The 20,808-nt window shown below is 44.4% G+C and overlaps 2 protein-coding genes across 5 annotated transcripts in view; both read left to right on the forward strand.

Moving 5' to 3' along the window:
- Positions 1-20,808, forward strand: part of LOC138161966 (zinc finger protein 208-like) — a 118,397-nt gene that overhangs the window by 86,947 nt on the left and 10,642 nt on the right. The gene's annotated exons all lie outside the window — the stretch shown is intronic.
- The window catches only part of LOC138161962 (zinc finger protein 665-like), a 244,912-nt gene that overhangs the window by 85,976 nt on the left and 138,128 nt on the right, over positions 1-20,808 (forward strand). For all 4 annotated transcript variants that reach the window (XM_069089076.1, XM_069089073.1, XM_069089074.1 and 1 more), the window contains exon 2: positions 8,001-8,072. The gene's annotated coding sequence lies outside the window, so the exon portion shown is untranslated. The remainder of the gene's footprint in view (positions 1-8,000; positions 8,073-20,808) is intronic.

A 20,808-nucleotide genomic window follows, 5' to 3' on the forward strand; every position in this document is an offset into this window, starting at 1 on the left:
CCCCAAACTCTTGCCTCATCCTCACTTCCCCCATCCTCAGTCACCCAGGTTCACACCTGTTACCCTTGACTCTTCACTTACTTTCATCCCATATACAGTTTTTGCCAGCTTGGGTGGCTCTCCCTTCCCAGCATGGCTCAGACACACCCCCTTCGCTCCCATGGTGCCTGGTGGGTATGCCAGCCTCTGGTCTTGTCCCTCCAGTCCACCCTCACTTAGCTGTCAAAGTGATTTTCCTGACCATTCACCAAATCCCAGTGCCTCCTTGTCACCTTGGATCAAATGTCAAGCCCCAGCTTGGCTCTGGAGTCCTCGTCGCCTGCTGCCTTCTTCCCTTTCCAGTTCCTGACTCCTGACTTCCCAGTCCAGCGACACTGGCTCCTTTGCTGCTCCTGTCAGACCCTCAGGCCCTGACTCCAGGGACTTTCACAGATCCTCTCCCTCCTATCCTCTTATCTTCTTCTCTCCGCCAAAGTGCGCTTCCTGCAGGAAGCCTCTCCCAGCCCCTGCACTCTTGTGCCTTGGCTCTCCTGAGCCTTTGCAGTTTGTCCTGCTTTGGTCTTGTTTGTTCACATGTTGTGTCCTCATGTTGATATGGGAGCTCCTTGCACTGCAGCTCTCTGTGCCCAGCACAGAGTAGGTGCTTAGTAAAAGCTTGTTCAGGGGCGGCCAGGTGGCGCAGTGAGTAAGAGCTCTGGCCCCGAGTGGGGTAAGATACTTAACACCCACACAAAACAACTGGCAGTGTAACCTTGGGCAAGTTACTGAATCCCAATTGCTTAAAAAAAAAAAAAAAGCTTGTTCATCTGACTTGGCCTCAGTAAGGAGACAGTCCTCAGCGATGAGGGTGCCTGAGACTTTGCACCTCGTTCAGGATTCACTTTTGTTCGACCTTATTTCCTTAAAGAGGCAGGATATAAATAGAGCAGAACTTTCTTGGACCCCTCCTGGGCATAGGGCTGAGAAGGTGGCTGGGGAGAGGCCATCCTTCAGCCCCTTTTCTTCCTCTCCTAGACTCAGTCCCAAGGCCATTGTAGATCCACAGAATCTTAGAGCTGGAGGGCCCTCCGAGGCATCCAGGCCAGACAGTGACCCCTAGAGTGTCCCCAGCAAGTTGTCATGCAGACTTTGTTGAAGGAACTTCAGGGATGAAGCTTTGCCCTTCTGAGGCTGACCTCTGGCACTTTGGGATGGCTTCCCAACCAACAAACTAACCAGTCAGTGGTCATTCAAGTTGTAGCTCTATGCTAAGCCCAGAGCAGTAAGATAGGTGTCTGCTCTCCAGGAGTCTACACTTGAAAGAGGAGACATACCTAAGCAGAGTTTGTGAGCCCCAGCCTCATCTTCCACTCAAACAGAGATGCTACAGAACTCTGAGAGTTGGGCCCATCCCTTTCTGGTCTCAGTTCCTGAGCAGCTGTGAAATACTCTTGAGGGATGGAATTCAAACTCTCCTTGAGAACCCAAATGCCTGTGTTTGGGCTCAGGAGTGGACGAGAACCTGAAGACCCCAAGGTTCCCTGGGCTGGGAGGCTGCAGCCCTGGGGAGGAGCTGAGGAGGGATCTTGGCAGCCCCAGGGCTCTGCAGGCAGTAGGCACTTAACCCTTGTCTGTGGAAAGGCTGTAAGACCGAAACTTCTCTAGGGTCCCTGTTTCCTGAGGTCTCCCTCCCTTACTGGCATTTTTCACCTCACCCTATTAAGGATCTCAGTAGCCTTCCACCCCCTACTAAATGCATAATCCTTGGGACTAGCCAAAAGACCCTTTTCCATCTGGGGACTTTGAATATCAACTAATTACCCCACTTTCCCCAGTCTTCTCTACCCCAGGCCCCCAGCTACCATGAATCCACTGCAGTCTCTAGCTCTGAACTCCTTCCTAGTGATCTCTCAGTTGCCAAATCCAAAAGGTCTTTTCTCAGTCTTCATTCACCTTGACCTCTCTGCAGCCTTTGACACTGTCCATCACCCTCTCCTTGATACTCGGATACTCTCTTCTCTAGGTTTTCAAGACACCTCCTCTCTCCTTCCCTGTCTCCTTTCCCTTCTCACTCTTTTTCTTCTCCTTCTCCTGCCTCTCTGACCTTTCTTTCTCCATCTCTTTTGCCAGATCCTCCTCCAGATCAAGCCCTCTGACCCTAGGTGTCCCGCAGGCTTCTGTCCTGGACTGTTTTCTCAGACTGTACCACTTTACCTGGGGATCCCATTAGCTCCCCAAAATTTAACTATCTCTATGCAGTTGACATCTACTCCAACCTCACTGCTGACATCCAATCTTGTATCTTCATCTATGTTGCAGACATCTTGAATTTGATCTCCAGAAGCTATCTTAAACTCAAAATGTCCAAAATAGAACTCAATGATCTTTCCCCTAAACCCTTCTCCCTCCCACCTTCCCTATTACTATAGAGAGCAGCACCATCCTTCCAGCCCCTCAGGCTCCCAACCCAGGGTCATCCTGGACTCCTGACTCCTCCCACCCCCCACCCCATATCCAATATGGTACCAAGGCTTGTCGATGTCACCTTTGCAGCTTCTTTCAGATATACGTCCTCTTCTGTGACACTGCCCACCCTGTGCAGACCCTCATCACCTCACACTTTTATCATTGCAGTAGCCTGCAGGTAGGACTGCCTGGCTCAAGTCCATCCTCTGTTCAACCACTAAAGTAATTTTCCTAAAACACAGGTTCATTTGAGTCATTACTCAAAAAAACTACTCAATAAACCCCAGTGACTTTCAGGAATAAATTCAGATTGCTCTGTTTGGCATCTGAAGCCCTTCATAATCTGCCCCCCCCACCCCTTTCCAGCCTTCTCAGACCTTACTCCCACCATGTGCCCTTTGATCCAATGACACTGGCCTCCCAGTTGTTCCACAACAAGACACCCCCCTCAGCTCCAGGCATTCTCTCTGACTGCCTCCCATGCCTGGAAGGCTGTCCCTCCTGTGATCCAGCAGCTGAATTCTCTGGCTTCCTTTACATTACCTGTTACAGGAAGCCTGCCCTAACTCCTCTTAATTCCTCTGTCACTTGGTTATTTATCCTGAATGTTTATTTATTTGTTTGCACGTTGTCTCCCCATTAGATGGTCAACTCCTCAAGGGCAGCGACTGTCTTTGGCCTCTTTTTGTATCCCAAATGCTTAGCACAATACCCCCAGCACATAGTAGGTGCTCAATAATGCTTATTGATCGAATGATTGATAATTGTGTCCCACCCAGGTCTTGTCCTGCTGGACCAAGTTAAGGGCTGTATAAAAACCCACTAGACTTCACTAATTTTGGGTGTGCAGGTTCCACCCTGGCCTCCAATGACTTGTTCCCATTCACCTTAAGTATCTTTATTGCTAAGTATGGTCTTGTAAGTAAAGGCAGCTAGATGGGGCAGTGCCTAGGGTGCTGGTGATAGAGTCAGGAAGACCCGAGTTCAAATCCTGGACAAGTCACTTAACCTGTGTCTACTTCAGTTTCTTCTTAAAATTAGGATAATAATCACACCTCCCTCCAGTGTTGTTGTGAGGATAAAGTGAAATAGAATTTGTAAAACACTTTACAAACCTTAAAGCACCACCTATTAGAAGTCTGTCTCTTCAATAAATTGAGTTTGCTGTAAGAAGGAAGGAGAAGAAAAAAGACACTGCCTGCTGTGTGCCAGGCCCTGTGCTAAGAAGATATTTCATCTGATCAGATATTTCATCTGATCCTCACAGCAGTCCTGGGAAGTAGGTGCTATTATTATGAGCCCCATTTTACAGATCAGGAAACTGAGATAAATTATTGATAGTTATAGTTGTTATTAGTTATTCTCACCACCTTCTTGCCTTGCTCCTTCTTACTCACTTGCTGAACAGAGGTGGACGAATTCACATAACCAGGTTTAGATGCTGTAATCTCACTCAAACCCTCAGTGCAGCAAGGCAAAGCTGCTAAGCCTTCTTAATTCACTCCAGATCTCAGTTTGCACAGACCCTTGTTCCAAAGCTCTTTTTCTCTCTTCAAGAAGCATGTCCTTCTTGTTGTCTTCACCCACTCACCCTATATTTTATGTTCAAGATGGAGCCTATTCTCCCTGAACTCCCCCTCCACTCCTCCAATTTACCTCAAGCTTCCATTCCCCTACTCTCTGGTCTTTACTCCACTTTCCAACGAAGAAGTGGCCCTTTTCCTGACCAAGGCCAATCCTGTTTCTCATTTCTCTCAACAGCTTTGATAATAGCAAAGGTGGAGTGCTAAATGACTCTGCAGGTGACCCCACTCTGCACGTGACAGTCAGGAGCCCAAGGATTTTGACAGGCTAACTCTCTGGGTAGAATCTAAGAAGATGAAATTCAGGGTGGGGCTGGGGGCAGCACAGCAATCAGTGGGGGAGACATGGCTAGATATCAGTGATTCTGGAATAGATCGAGGTGTTTTAGGAGACAGCAAGTTCAGTAGGAATCAGCCATGTGATACGACAGCCCCCAAAACTATTGTCATCTTGGGCATCAGTAGGCCGAGAAACACAGCTTCCCTGAATAGGGAAGTGGGAGTGCCACATGTGCCCTACCCTCGTCAAAAGTCATGGAGATGTTGTGTTAGGTCTGGGCTCCACTTTGATAGGAGTGCAAGTGTGCAGGAGAGGGTGCTGAGGGTGCTGAAGAGTCCAGTCCTGTGAGAGGATTGTTTGAAGGAAGTAGGAACGTGTAGCCTGGAAAAAAGCTGTGGCAGAATATTAACAGTCTTCCCATACTGGGGGGCTGGCAGGTGCAAGTGAAATTGGATTGGTTGGGTTTGCCCCAGAGCCAGGAGCACTGCGTGGAGCTTAAAAAGAGGCAAGGATGGAATTTTGGAAATTTGGAAGAACTTCCTCCAAATTATCCACTGAGCAGGTAACCTCTGAACAAGCTGCCTCCCTCCAGCCTACGCTTTCCCGAGTCCTTATCAGTGAGGTGAGGATTACTTGCTCTGCTAATGAGGTTTCCAGATTACCTGGAGGATGTTTATTCCCTTGGGGATCTGAGTATATCCAGAGACTCAGGCCTGGGAGACCATGGAACTGGGCTCTTGCTCAGTTCTGTGTCTCCCACCCATTTTCCTCCTGGCTCCACCAGAGCCTCTGCCGGGGCAAGAGCTTTGTCCCTCTGTGGCTGCAGGGCTGGGTTTTGGGGGCCGTGGTGAGGAGCAGATCCCTGAATCCTATTGGAGGGTTTGAGCGCCACGTCCAGGGAGGTTAGGATGGGGCTGGACTTTGCCGCATCTAGAACCTAGCTAGAATGTGATGCTTAGAGGTGATTTGAAAGAAATCTCTAAGAAAAGAGAAAATGAAATAAATAACTGTTGGGGCAGACAGAGGTGTCCATAAAGGTCAGCCTAATCATGGCCCTGATTTCCTGCTTCCTTTAAAAAAAACCGAAACAGTTCTTCACTTGATCCCACCACCATTTCAGGTATCATCCTGTATCTCCCCCCTTCTCACTAGCTCCCAAAGCCCACCAGTCTCCATTATCTCCACTGTCTCACTTCCCAGTTACTTCTCAGCCCTTTGCAATCTGGCTTCAGTCCCTGTTAACTCCATTGAAACTGCTTTCCTGAGAGTCACCGGTGTTCCCCACCCTCTCCCCTGGCTCCATCCTCCTGGAACCCTCTGTAGCCTCGGACACGGCTGGCCACCCTTCCCTTGGGCACCTCCCCTCCTCTCTGGATCTTCACACCACTGCCCTCTGGCACTTTTCCCCCAGTGGCCATGCCTTCTCTGCTCCCTTGCACACTCCTCTTCTGGGCCACACCTTCTAACTATGGCTGTGCTCCTGGCGCCTGGCTCTGCTCGGCTCTCTTTTTGTTGTTGCTCATTGTTTCAGTTGTGTCCCTCTCTTTGTGACCCCACTTGTAATTTTCTTAGGAAAGATACTGGAGTGGTTTGTCATTTCCCTTTCCACCTCATTTTATGTATGAGGAAACTGACTTGCCAAGTCAAGTGACTTGCCCAGGGTCACCCAGCTAGTAAGTGTCTGAGGCCGAATTTGAGCTCCTTCCTGAGTCAGGGGACTCTATCCGCTGTCTCTTGGCAGCTCTCTTTTTTTTTTCCTTTTTGACTTCATCAATCCCCATAGATTCAATGATCCTTTCCATGCAAATATCCCCTCGTGGGCCAGTCTCATGTTACCAATTTCTCAGTCATTTAAAACTAGATGCCTACTGGGCATCTGAAACTCATCAGGACAAAGAAAAAGCTCTTCCTTCCTAATGCTTCCTTAGTTCTGTGGAGCGCCTCGCTCTGAGCACATACGCAGGATTCCAGCCTCAGAGGTTTCCTGAGTCTGGTCCTCCCTCCCACCCCCCATAGTCAATCAGTTGACAGTTTTTAATACAACTCTGTGTTAAAAAGCATCCTTCCAAGTATCACATGGATAAAAAAGTGACAAAAATGGAAAGTGACAGGTCTCTGAGGGGCTTTAGTGATCCTATGAATTGGCACAGTCCTGGATGACCCACCAAAAAGATCTGTGTACCAAAATACACTGAAGTGAGCTGTAATGCAGCTGATAGCCTCCACCCAGCGAGAGAAAATTTTAATAATGCAGTTTGAACTTTAAAAATGTGTCCTGCATATCTCTCTCTCTCTCTCTCTCTCTCTCTCTCTCTCTCTCTCTCTCTCTCTCTCTCTCTCTCTCTCTCTGTCTCTCCTCTGTGTCTCTGTCTCTGTCTCTGTTTGTCTGTCTCTCCCTCTCTTTCTTTCTCTTTCTCTCCTGTCCCATGGAGTCAATTGTTAAACATTTACCAAAACACCTAAGTCTTCTGGTTAGTAAGAGAAAGAATAAAGGGGTGGTACCGTGTTTCCCCGATAATGACACTGTCTTATTAATTTTTTGGAAAGAAAAACACCAGAGGGCTTATTTTCAGGGGAGGGCTTATGTTGTCCTGCCTCAGCTCTCCTCCACGGCACTGCTCTCAATGGCGCCAGCAAGCAAATCACTGGGGAAGAACAGGATGATGCGCTCACTGCTGCAGCTCTGATTGGATGCAGCTCGGAGCGTGGCGTGCGTTTCACGGGGGGAAGGAGGGGGGGATGGTGCATACAGAGAGTACCGTAATGTAGCGTGTAGCGCAGGGGATCACCTTCACTACAGTAGCAATCTCAATAGGGCTTATTTTTGGGGGAGGGCTTATTTTAGAGGAATCTTACACAGTAAGGGGAGGGCTTATTTTAGGGATAGGTCTTATTATCTGGGAAACACGGTAGTATGTTAATCACTGAGAAGTGGATCCAGTAGGATCTATGACTGAAGAGAAGTACATTGAATTAGACAAGAGATTAACTGTACATATCCTCCCTTGAGGTTCAGCCTGGTGGTCTGTAGGGATGTCTTCTCCTATAAGGAGTTAGAAGGCCAGCCTCACAAAAGGAAGGGGCAGGCAGAGGCATGGGAGCCTGGGCTGGGGTACCTTGCTTGTCTTGTAAAAAGTCTCAAGGGGCCTGGACATTGAAGGTTCATGTCCACAGAGAATTTGAAGGTACTGGAGATGTGCCTGGGCTATGGCCTTGAGACTGGACACAGGAAAGAAATCCAGTTGCTGTGCTGAAGGGGCCCCCCATGGGAATGTGGCAACCTGAGTCCTGGTTCCAGAATGTTTTCTTTTAACCCCTGCTTGTCTTCATTTGTTTTCCCTTCTCTCCATCCTTTGCCATGAATTCATTTTGCTTGTTCTTAGGATCTGAATGCTATCCTAATCAATTTTTTTAACACCTCACATTTCAGTATTTTAGATGGTTTCTTCTCACATCTGCAGGGAAAATAAAAGTGCATCTGTCTTCCTTTTGGCTTTTTGGTTGCTGCCTTTCTTTCTCTCCCTTGCCTCTGAACACCGTGTCCCCAGAGTGTCAGCATGTATTTTGGTGAGCACAGAGCAGTGTGCTTCCTGACAATGACAGCCCGAATTCTCATTTGTATTAAACTCCTAACTCCTTTCTCCTAGCTCAGAGAAGAAGCTACATTCACACTTTTTATTACTATTTTTCAGATTTGGAACTGAGAGCTAAGACTACAGAGGAAACTCCCAGAAAGAATCTTTCAGGAAAAGAATCCTCTCAAGGTATGAAAGTAGAAATGACTTATTTTCAGCATATAATCCCAGAATTCCAGTTCTGCACCCTGGACTCCCGGTGATTCGCACGTTTCCATCTCAGTTAGGCCCCTTGTGTGTTCAACTCCAGGACAGCCTTCCTTCCATGTGCTCCCTGGAATGATTGGTCCATAACGAGCAATGATCTTTTCGTATTAAGCTACTTTCTTTGAGACTTTTCTTCTTCTGGCACTGACATCGCTTTGGTCTGCTTGCCTCGTCCCACTCTCCCGTGCTGTCTACTTCTCTCGTAGTCCCTGACCCACTGAATGCCCTTTCTAGGCTTTTCCTTTATCACTTGTATTAAGTGCCCTCTCCTTCTCTGAGGTTGGGGACCCAGTCCAGATCCACATGCCTTTCTATCTCTTGACTTTTCACCTTTTCACTGACTGACCCCTGTGCCTGGAATTCTCTCCCCCCTCATTTCTGCCTCCTTAATTTTAGTGCATTCCCTGAGAGTCTCTCTAATTTGTCCTTTATATATCCTGCTTGTACATAACTGTTTGCAAGCTGTCTCCCCACCTTAGTATGCTAACTTTTTGAGAGCAGGGGCTGCCTTTTGCCTTTCATGGCATCCCTAATACTTAGCACAACGCCTGGAACATGGCAGAGACTTTGTCAGTGCTTGACTGACTGATGACACCAAGTTGAGATTTATCACTCAAACAGATATCTGGCTGTTTTCATTCACCTCCTTTCCCCCCTCTGGTCAATCTCCTTCTTTCCTCAGTGAGTTCAGGGCCTGGCCCGGTCTTTGTCTCCACATCAACTCCTGCTCCTATCCAGGAGAGTTTCCATATACAGACGGATAATCCCTCAGATATCCTCAATTCTCAGTCTTTAACCTATTTAGTTCCCTTGATTGATCTACTCTCCCTCCTCACCTTTGCTGTAGAGCACCGTATCTGTGACTTCACATCACACAGGCGTGTTCCACCTCCATGTTTATGGACTCTGACAGTCCTTTGTTTCTTCCTAACCCTTTGTCATTCCATCTTTTCCTCTGCCTTATGAACCTTACCCTTGTTCTTTGTCCTCACCATGACCTCTGCTCCCTTCATCCCTCAGTTCATTCCCAGGCCATCACCCAGCACTGAGTACCTTCTCCTCCCTTCCCTGGCTCAACACCTTGGTGAACCAGGTCAATGCTGCACTCTTGGTCTGGACTGTGTATTAGAGATAATCCAGTCCTGTGTCTCTAGCTGCCTTTTGGACATTTCATCTTGTTGGCATTTCAAACTCAGCAGAGGAGAGAGGAGGGGAAGTGGAGGAACTGAGTATATGGCCCATTGGAGGAGTTTAACTGAGAAGGAGAGACAGTCCTATCTCCTAGTACTGAGTGGCACAGTCCTGCTCTCCTCACCTCTGACCTGCACTGTTGTAATAAGTCTTCTAACTGATTTCCCTGAAACCAGGCTCGTCCTTCTCAAACATGTCTCATATACAGATTTATACTCTTAAAGTGGCACCACTCTTTTCAGACCTATCGGTGTCCCCTACTGCTTTAATGATAAGTTACAAAAAAAACCCAAACAAAGCAAAACCAACCCCTCCCTGGTTTGTGCATTGGCATTTCTCCCCCTCTGGCTCTTAAGCTTTCCAGACTGAATTTCTTTTGACCCACCTTCCCCCATTCTCAGTGTTCCATCCAAAGTGGCTTCTTGGTTCTTCCTCATCCACCACATGTCATCCATCTCCTCTGTTCAGATTTTCTACATGCTGCTTTCTCCTACGTGCCTAGGATAGACAGGTCCAGCTCTCCAGATCCCTTTGCACTGAAACTCACTCAGCTTGAGTCATTACTTTCAAGAGACCTTTGCTGATAAGAAGTCACTGTGTATGTGAAGTCATAGAACATGGAGAATAAAAGGAATGATAAAAGATTATGATCAGAAAGAGAAACATGGAAAGTTAAGATGGACTTCACAGTCTCTAGGTAACATTTTCAATAAGAAAATGTCAGATTACAAATTGAATTTATTAATTATAATAGCGTGCATTTTAATTTACTCCATTAAATGAAAATACATTACAAAATGGGCTAAGAAACAAACAGCTCTTCTTCCCCATCAATATGTTATAGGAAATATCGTTAATACATATTCATATAGCTAGAACAAGTGTGGCTAATTTTTCTCTCCATTATAATCCTTTTATGTTGGGTGAGGTTTGTATTGTGTAAGAAAATTTTCAGAATTTATTTCTTTAAGAAATAAATGTCTTGGGGCGGCTAGGTGGTGTAGTGAGTAAGAGCGCTGGCCCCAGAGTTGGTTCTGGCCTCAGATACTTAACACCCATACAAAATAACTGGCCGTGTAACCTTGGGCAAGTTACTTAACCCCAATTGCTTTAAAAAAAAAAAAGAAAGAAATGTCTTTAAGAAAAAAAATTAACAAACACTTTTCTCTCACCTCACTTGTTTCTCACTGTGGGGCTAGGGGAGGGGGGGGTAGAAAGAAAGCAAAACTCTTGTAAGAAGTGTGGTGTGCATAGTAAAGCAAAACAAATTCCCACACTGGCCATTAAAAAGGTGAATCTCATTCTGCAACTTGAGTCCATCCCCTCTCTGTTAGGAGGTGGGTAGCATTCTTTATTATGGATCTTTTGAATTTGTGGTTGGTCTTTTCATGGATCAGAGTTCTTAAGTCTTTCAAAATTATTTGTATTTACAATGTTGTTATTATATAAATTGTATTTCTGATTCTGCTTACTTCGTTCTTCATCAGTTCATACAAGTCTTCCAAGTTATCCCAAAACCTTTCTTTTCATCATTTCTTAATGGATTAATGCATTTCCATTATTTACAACACAATTTCTTCGGTCTTTCCTCAAATTATACCTGCCTCCTGTCCCCTATTTCCAGTTCCTTGCCACTATAAAAAGAGCTGCTATAAATATTTTTGGACCAATGAGTTCTTTTCTTTCTTTGATCTCTTTGGGGGGTGGGTCCACTAGTGGAATTTCTGTGGAAATGCACAAATTTGTAACTTTGGGGGCATAATTCCAAATTGCTTTCCAGAATGGCAGGACAAGTTCACAGCCCTATTAATAGAGAATTAATGTGCCTCTGTCCAGCCAACACTGATCAATTTTTTTTTAACTTTGCCAATCAGAGATATAATATGGAAGCTCAGAGTTGCTTGAGTTTGCCTTTTTAATTCTTTCGTGATAGCATTTTTTCATAGGGCTATTTATAGTTGGATTTCTTCCTCCGAAAGCTGCCTATTCATATCCCTTGACCATTCATTTATTTATCAGTTGAAGGATTGTTCTTATATTTTTTTCCCAATTTAATATTTATCTCTAAGCTTATCTGACCTGTGCTAGAAAAGTGATGCACTGTGCTTTTTCTTAGATTTCCTGATTAGGACAGTCTGGTGTACTTTTAGATACTTGTGTAGCGGGTGTGCTAGAGAGCTCCTTCTGCTCCTCTGCCATCGTGGCTGATGTCCCCTTCTCTGTGAATTTGCTCCAGTATGGTTACTGATTCTTCTTCCTCCCTCCCTCCATTGATTGGCAGCCCCATATGCTCTCAGAAGGTACCCTGGGACATTTTAGTGGTATCCTACTTGGTCTTCTTGCACTGTCTTTCAGATCTATCTAGCATAAGACCTGCAAACTGATACTACTTGTGCACAGTTCTGGTCATGTCACTCTTTTGTTCATGAAGGTCCAGTGTCTCCCTATTGCCTTTATGACTAACTAAAAACTTTATTCTTTTTACATTAGAATCCATCATATTCTTGCTTCCCACCTATCTTTTCCAGACTTAACTTCACATTGTTCCACCTCACACGTTCTGTGTTCCAGTGCAAATAGCCCAGTTATTGTTCCCCATTTACAACATTCTGTTTCCTTCCTACATGCATTTGGACAGGCTGCCTCAACCTCTGCATCTGCAATGTTCTCCCACCTAAGGGCTTGCTCAGGGAACTTTTGGTTTGAGTCACCTCCTTCAAGAGACTTTTCATTGGGCTGGCTAGGTGGTACAGTGAATAGAGCATCAGCCCTGGAGTCAGGAGGACCTGAGTTCAAATCAGGCCTCAGACCCTTAACACAAAACTAGCTGTGTGACCTTGGGCAAGTCACTTAACCCGAGCTGCCCTACCTTCCCTCTCCAAAAAAAACCCCAACCAAACAAAAAACAAAACAAAAAAAACCCCAAGATACTTTTCATGGTTCCATCAGTTGTTAGTGTCCTGCAAACCCACCTGGAATCCCTCTGCATTTATTTTGTACCTAGCCTAGTTTCTTTGTGTCAGGTTTGTGTGTGTTGTCAATGGAAGCTGTGTGTTCTGTGGCTCCTAGAGATCTGTGAGGAGGCATCTCTGGAGTGTGGTCCTTGGACTCCCAGTATGGCTGCTCTGTTCTTCTCAGAGAGGAGGTACTGTTTGTGTATGTATAAATGTATGTGTATGCATACACACACACAGCTCCCTGGATATTGATGGTCATGGGGAAGTAATTTAGTTCTTAGGGTTCAAGCTGCTTTCTTGCTCACTATCACCTAAAGAGGAAGGCGAAAGGCCCCAGAGTTATAGCCTAAGGCTTAATTCCTTTCCACTAAATGCTAGTTGCAGAAAAGACCATCATATATACAGAATAGTCAATAAACTTTTTTATTTAAGCAAATGGCAAACAGAAGTTAGAGAAGTTATATAGATTAGACTATACCAAACAATACACAGGGTGAATGAACTCTCTTAGTTTGACTGAGAGATACTCCTTGGTCTCATTGAAGTGACATTCCCCCAAGTTAAGAGGGACAAGTGAATATATGGGGCTGTGGGGGCAGGGAGCTCTCCCCATGTGCCAGCTGCTCTGCGAAAATATTTATTGTAGGATCCTTTTTTTCCCCTTCCTCCAGACCAGTGTGTGTCCCCAGGGCTACCTTACAGCTGCTTCCAGCCCCTTGTCCTCACTAATGTGTGTTAACCTGAAAGTTTGGTTAAAGGAGACAAACAGGCAAGGTGATATACAGTTATATCATATATTCCCTTAAAGCTAGCAGATACTTGCAAGCACAGAGCCAGAACCTAAGTTCTGCCTGCCTGATACAAGATTGACAAAGTTTCTATACGTTTTTGGACAATCCCAGGATGTTTGGGTTCCTCAGACTTATGATCCCCATATGTTTACTACGCACACCATGGGAAAAGAGTTTCTTAGATGTAAATACAAGACAGTTGACAGAGTAGTGTCAGCCAGAATCTACAATCTCAGGATGTCTCTGTTTTCCCCCATTTGGAATGTGCCCCCAAGATAAGAGACATTCCATTATTCTGGATTTCCAGGCATCCTGTCACAAAGGGGAGAACATCCATTGCCGCCTTTATCTGGTCTTTCAAGTTACAGACACAGGAAAGGATACTTTTAAAGCAAAGCAAAGCGGTCTGATTGATTAGTTCAGGCTTTGGCCAAAAACTGATATTTAATGATTATCATGTGATTCTCCAGAAGCTCGGATGAGATGGGTCATCCCCAATCAGTGAACTCCACTGGCTCCCTTTTCCCTCTAGGAGCAAAATTGTTTGTTTTGGGTTTTTTTTTTTTCAAGTTAATGTTTTTTTCCCCTTCTGCTGTGCTCTGGGTGCTTTCTGCCCCTGTCTTGTGGAGCTCACCCCAGGAACTCCCTTCTCTGCGGTGCTGCCGCCCTTTCAGAACCATGCTCGTTATTGCAGTGTCAGAGAGGACAGGCCCTCGGTAGGCCTCTCCCCGCCTTCTCCCCCACACTGATCCGTACCTGGTCTTGTTGGTTTTTTCTTCTGCATTTGCCTATAAGCCTCCCTGTGCCTATGCTTTCTTACTTCTTCAGTTGCCAGTTACCCCCAGGGGTTCCACCTCCCTCTCTTCTAGGACAAGTAGCCTTTCCAGGCACCAACTCCCTAGTCTAAGGTCCTCATCTCCCTTTACCCATAGTAACATTCATCAGTGAAACATTTTCCTACCTCCAGAGTAAGGTGTCCTTCCTCCCCACGGTCCCTACTTTATCCCCCCTCACCCACCTCCCTCTGGGCTGTTATCTTTCGGAGACCACAGAGGTCACCTTTCCCTTGTTGCCAGTCCTTGATTTGACCCCAGCACATCATTCACTCATCTCCCTCCCCTTTTCGTGTATCTTCCTTTGTTGTAATGTAGTTCCACAAAACAAATATCTACCTCTTTTGTTTTAGCAGGGTGTTGCTTGGTTCTGTTCATGATGCCCATTCTGTGTCCCTTTCCTGTTATCTCTGCCAGATTTCTTCCTTGACCCTTGTCTCCTTGTGTACCTTTAGAGAGAAATCTATTACAGGTCTTTCTGTTGTTATTTTAGTACTATTACTGCCTGCATTTATTCACTCCTCCCTCTGTTCTTTTCTGTGAAGTGTTGAAGAAGCAAATACTTTCTTTAGTTCTGGTTTTCTTTCTAAAAACATTTTAAAACTCTTCTTTATGATTGTATGTTCATCTTTTGCCCTATATAGTTAAGTTCAGATTTCCAGGCTAGGTCACCTTAGTGCATCCTGAGCTCCAGTGTTCTTTAGAATACATTATTCTATTCCCTCTTCCTTTTTCGAATTTTTTTTTTTTTTTGCTTTTTGGAGGGCAGTTGGGGTTAAGTGACTTGCCCAAGGTCACATGGCTAGTAAGTATTAAGTGTCTGAGGTCAGATTTGAACTCAGGTCCTTCTGACTCTAGGGCTTGTGCTCCACTCACTGTGCCACTTAGCCACCCTCTTCCTTTTTCTAGTGGGTGCTGAATGGTCTTGTGTTACTCAAATGTCCTTTGCTTTGTATATGATGGTCTCTCCTGATGACTTTAAGACCTTGTTTATGAATTGGATTATTAATTTTAACCACAATGTGTCTCAGAGTTTGCACCTTGGTTTTTTTCTGGAGGTGATCTGTGAATTCTTTTAATTGAAATTTCATTTTCTGTGTTCAGAAGTTCTGGGCAGTTATCTTCTATTTCATTCATTATGGTGTTAAGGTTTTTTTTTTTCCTGTTGTATTCTTCTGGGAGATCTATGATTATTAGATTGTTTCTTCACATCTTGTCTTTTTTTTTTAACGCAATCGGGGTTAAGTAACTTGCTCAAGGTTACACGGCCAGTTATTTCTGGGTGTGGTGCTAAGTATCTGAGCCCGGATTTGATCTCCAGGTCATCCCAACACTGGAGCCAGTGCTCTTACTTGCTGTGCTACCTGGCCGCCCCACACATCTTGTCTTTAAGATCCAAATGTTTTGCTTGCATAGTGAGTGTGTTTTCTTTTAACGTTTTTTGTTTTTTGCTTCTCTTCTTTTAGGTTGTCATTCACTTCTGTGTATTTGTATTCCTAATTTATTGTTCTCTTGTTTTTTGGTGAGGCTCACTATTACATTTAAGTTTTTTTTAAATTTTGTTCATCATTTTTGCTGTGCAGGACATAAATTCTCCTCTCATAATTCTCATGTCTTTTAAGCTACTCAGAAGTAGTTTTGTGGCTCCGTTTTCTCATATTCCACAGGTCTTCTGTCAAATCAAATGTTGAATCATTTTCCTTCATTTTGCAGTTTTTATTCATCTATGCCTGAACTAATTGACTAGATCTGGAGGTCATATTTCCTTCCATTACTGTTTCTCCATATTGATTTATCTGTTTGTGTTCAAGGTCTTTAAGATTTCTTCTTCTAGAAATCTTTGGTACTTTTGGATTTTTTACCCTAACTTGTTTTTCTAATTACTCATTTCCTGACTCCTCCTGTCTGATAGTAGTTTCCTAAGGGCCTGGATCTTAGAGCATCTCAGTTTCCTCTCACATTGGGCAATTCATAGTTTACTAACCTACATCTTTGCCTCAGAGGAATTTTAGGTGGTCAGAACTGACACCAGCCGGATACTGTGCTCTTTTCTCTGTCTTAGTGAAGTGCTGCACAGACCCCTACATGCACAGTATTCTGTTTTAATGACCTGTTCCTTTCCTCTGTTCCTTGATTTTCTGGCTCTGATTCTGCTGGCACTGGCAGTTCAGAGTCTGCTTTCCTTCTCATGGTAGTTCAGACATTTACTGTGCTGGTGCTTCTGGGTTCTAGGTCCTAGAATGCTTTTAGTTCTGAAGGCCATGTTGACTGTTGAAGCCAGATCAAACTTCCCACCCTGAAAACAGGGTTTTGAGATCATTGGAAATAGGGAGGGGGCGGTGGGGTGTAAGAATGGGTTTTAATGTAAGTAAGCCTGTGTTGTGCCCTTGAGTTTGCTTGTGTGGCTTCATTGCTGATAGCTGGGAAGTGGGAAAGGGCACTGAGTTAATTCAGGTCAGAGACGATCAATTCCTGGTTTTGTTTTTTGGGGGGGTGTAGGAGGGGGTATCCTAGAGTATTAAAACTGCTGAATTTGCTTTATCTTTTGAGCTTTGGGAGATCATGGGGGATTAGAGAACATGTCTAGTCTGTCTTCTTGCTCATTCAACTCAGCAATATAGTTTTACAGTTAATTTTTAATCTTTGTTTCAGCAACCCTTTATTGAATGTAATTTTATTGCATTAAGGTCAGTAAAAGATGCAGTTGATTTTTCTGCTTTTCTGCATTTGTTTGTGAAGGGTTTTATGTCCTAATACATGGTCAATTTTGTGAAGGTGCCATGTGTAGCTTAGAAATAGGCATGCTCCTTTCCATTCCCCATTTAGAAATTTCCAGATATCTATCGTATTTGACTTTTCTAATTCTAAATGATTCTAAAACATATATTTTTTTTTATTTTGGGGTTCTATTTATCTGGGTCTGAAAGGGGTAAATTGAGATTCCTTCCACTATTCCAGTTTTACTGTTCTTTTCTTCGTGTAATTCTTTTCATCTTTCCTTTAAGAATTAAGATGCTATGCCATTTGGCACATGCATAATATTGATAATCTGTTGTTTTTTTTTTTTTTTTAGCAAAATGTAGTGTCTGTGCTTACTTAAGTCTTTTAATTAGGTACAATTTTGCTTTTGCTTTGTATGAAATCACGATTGCTACCCCGTCTTCTTTACTTCAGCTGAAGTAAAGTGCTTTTTTTAAAGTGCTTCAGCTTAAAGTAAAGATTGTGCTCTAAACCCCTATTTAAACTCTTGTGTGTATTCTTTCTGTTCCATGGATATTTCTTGTAAACAGCTTATTGTTGAGTTCTCATTTCAGAGCCATTCTCACATCCTCTTGTTTTATATGTGAATTTCTGTCACATCATGGCTATGATTGCTGCCTCTGTGTTTCCTTCATCCTATTCTCTTATACTTGTCAGAATGTTTGGAGACACTCTGTTTCCAGAGCTAAGGCCCAGCAAACAGGCTGTATCCTGAGCTTGGTATGATAGTAGTCTCCTTTTTTTTTTTTAAGCAATTGGGGTTAAGTAACTTGCTCAAGGTTACACGGCCAGTTATTTCTGGGTGTGGTGCTGAGTATCTGAGCCCAGATTCGATCCCCAGGTCATCCTGACATTGGGGCTGGTGCCCTTACTCACTGTGCTGTCTGGCTGCCTCGATAGTAGTCTTTTGCAGTCTGAATGATCTCACCTTCTGGCAAGGTGTATTGCTTTGACCAGCATCAGGTGTTCACTGACAGATTTATGATTTTCATATTAATCAATAACTGTTTAGATTTGTTGGAGCTCACTCTTATTTCCCAGGGACCTGAGAGCCAACATGCTGCACCCTAAAGCTATCCATCAAAATCTCCCAACTTGCTAACAGTTCCTGAACTTCTATGCTTGTGCAACCAAACCAGATACTGCATTCCTGTTCCTGCCCTGCTAACTCTGGTTCTGTACCCCACCGAATAATCGCAAGGCTCAAGTACCCTTAAGACTTAAGACAGTCAACTTAAGAACCACTCCCACAGGACCCAGGAATGCCTGCACCTGTGTTGTCCCTGCTTGAGCCTGCTATGGAAATTGTCCAGCCCATTTGTGGTTTTTATGTATATAAGACCTACCTTTGCCCCAGCATGGTAAGCCCTCCTTCTTAGGAGGGGGGGGGGCGGGGCTTCGGCTTGCAAGCAGTTTCCTTACTATGTAATTAATTAGACTTTTGTTTAATTCCTGACACACCTGCCTCTGGCCTGCTCTGTTCAGCTCTGGCCATTCCCAGGTTAGAGGCTAATTCTGGTCTTGTTGACATACTAATCCTTCTATTTTTTTCCCCCTCTGTTCCCTCTTTAAGAGTCTATTTTACTTCTAACTAATGCCTCCTTTATTCTAACCTCCTTTCCCCCCTGTGCCCTTAAGCCCTTTCCTTTCCATTTCCTTGTTTGGTTACATGTATTTTTGTATCCAAATGTGTGTTTTTTCTTTCCTTTATCCACTTCAGATGAGAGTGAGGTTTTTTCCTCCACTCCTCCCAGTGCGCCCCCTCTTTTTTGCATAAACTCATCTTTTCACACCCCATTCTTTCCCGTTCAATCCATTCTTCTCTTTTGGTAATCCAAACACAAAAGAATCAGACTCAGGTCCCCTAATTAGATTTTCTCTATGACTCCTAATGATGAAAAATTCTGGGAAGTTAGATCTCTCCATATAAGAATGTAGTTTAATTTTGTTTGGTTCTTTATGCTTTTTTACTCATCATAACTTTTTTATGCCTCTCTTGATTCCTTTGTTTGCATGCCAGATTTTCTTCTTGGCTCTGGTTTGGGTCAAGTCTCCTTGTCTCAGGCATGTTTGGAAATCCTCTGTCATTAAGGTCCATGTCTCCCTTCCCCATTCCTACCCCCAATAGGATTATACTCAGTTTTGCTGGGTAGGTTATTCTTGGTTATAAACCTAGATCCTTTGCATTCTGGGATGTCATATTCTAAATCCTCTGCACCTTTGTGCAGATATTCTGTGATATTTTGTGCAAATATTCTGTGATCCTGATTGTGGCTCCATGGTATTTGAATTATTTTGGGCTGCCTACTGTATTTTTTCAGTTTTCTTTTGTGATTTCTTGAAATATGATTTCTAGGTTCATTTTTTTTTTGTTAATGGCTTTTGAGTGGTCTATTGATTTTTAAATTATCTCTCTTTTAGTTATTTTCCAGACCAGTTTGTTTTTTTCTAAGGTATTTAACATTTTCCATTTTTTCGGTCTTTTGGCTTGGTGTTATTATACCTTAATGTCTCATGGCTACCATATAGCCAATTCTTATTTTCAAAAAGTTATTTTCTTCAGTAAGGTTTTATAACTCCTTTTCTAGACTGTTAATTCTCTTTTTATATCTTTCTTCCCTAGCTCTTACCTCCTTCCCCTTTCCTTCCTCTACTGCTATCATTTGTTTTTTTAAATTCAGTTTTTTAGCTCCGTCTTTAACTCTCATTTTAACTCTTCTCTGAATCCTTGTTGGACAGTTGCCCCAGCTGCCTTTTTCTTTGAGGCTTTGCTTGTAAATGTTTTCAAATATTCTCTTCTGTCTTTGTTTCTTGAGCATCCCTTGAGCTCTTTATGGATGAGTTCTTTCTTTGTTTTCTCATTCTTCCAGCCAGCTTCTTGAGTTTGGGCCTTATATTAATGCTGGGCTCTGCACATTTTTGGGGAGGTGGATGGGGAGATTTTTGGCCTGAGTTTCTGTCTTCTTCTTCTGCTTTCACTGCTCTGGATGAGTCTGCATGCTTTTTGGTGCTTTCATAGTGGTGTGATCCATGAGGAGTTCTATTTGCTGTGCCCTCCTGGTCAGAATTCTGCGAGGTCAAGTTCCAAAATTGGGTCAATCAGCTTGTATCAGGTTGTGAGTTTAAGTAGATTCCTGCTTGACTTGGCCACTGTTGATCCACTGGAAGACTCGTGTCTGTTTACCAAGTCTAAGCTCATGGCTCCCTTTTGGTTTAGGTCGTAGGGCCGTGTTCCCTTCAGGGTTGAGAGCTGCATGGGTAGTTTGCTTGCTGGAAGTTGTTCCTAGGTCTGATGGTCACAGCTGCTCTCCTCTCTGCCCTTGGTCTGTGACTTAGCACTGGATGGTGGACGCTGAGCTACCAGATGGCATAGCTCCCATTCCTGCACCCAGCGCTTGCCCAGAGATCCCCTGGATTCTCTTTCTGGTACTGCTGTCAGTCCCTGAGGGCTGGAATGCTCCCAGCTGGACTCCTGGACACATTCACCACTGTGGTGTTGGCAGACTTCTGTCCATCTCCCTAAGCTGCTGGGCTGAATAAATAACTCACTATGACTTCTTGGTTTTTCCAATCAAAATTCAGCCCTGGTGCACTCCCTCTATCTTTGTTGAGGAGGTGTAGGGGGAGAGCTAGATTTATTGCCTCCTCTCACTTCTTCCTCAGGGGCTACTCCAGTGCTGGGCTCTCACCACTGGCTTTAGAGCATGCTTGATCTGGATGGTGCTGATTGGGACTTTACCTAGAAAGCTCCGCCAGCTACTTTGTATTCTTGACCTTGGAAACATCCATCAGTGGCTTGGGTGAGGAGTGCTATGCTGGACCATCCCTCATGACCTGGTATTGCTTCCTGTCAAGCTGAGCTCCTTTGGCCATAGACTGGGGAAGGCTTGGAATGAGCTCCAGACTTGTTTGGTTTATACAGGGCTTGCGCTGTTAGTCCCTAGAAGACCAGAGCTGGCCTCTGCTGCCATGGGCCTGGGAGAAATTCTGAATGGGCTGGGCTAGGTTAAGGTGCTGCAGACCTCATGCAGAGAGGCCTGGATTAGCCTCAGAGCCCCTGAACTCCTGTCCTCTGTTCTTTTCCCTTGACCTGTGACCTTGATCTTGTTTCATCTAGAATCTCCAC

Source organism: Petaurus breviceps, unplaced genomic scaffold, assembly GCF_028583685.1.
Source record: "Petaurus breviceps papuanus isolate PSGF00001 unplaced genomic scaffold, PetGlider_PUasm1.0 185, whole genome shotgun sequence".
NCBI lineage: Eukaryota > Metazoa > Chordata > Mammalia > Diprotodontia > Petauridae > Petaurus > Petaurus breviceps.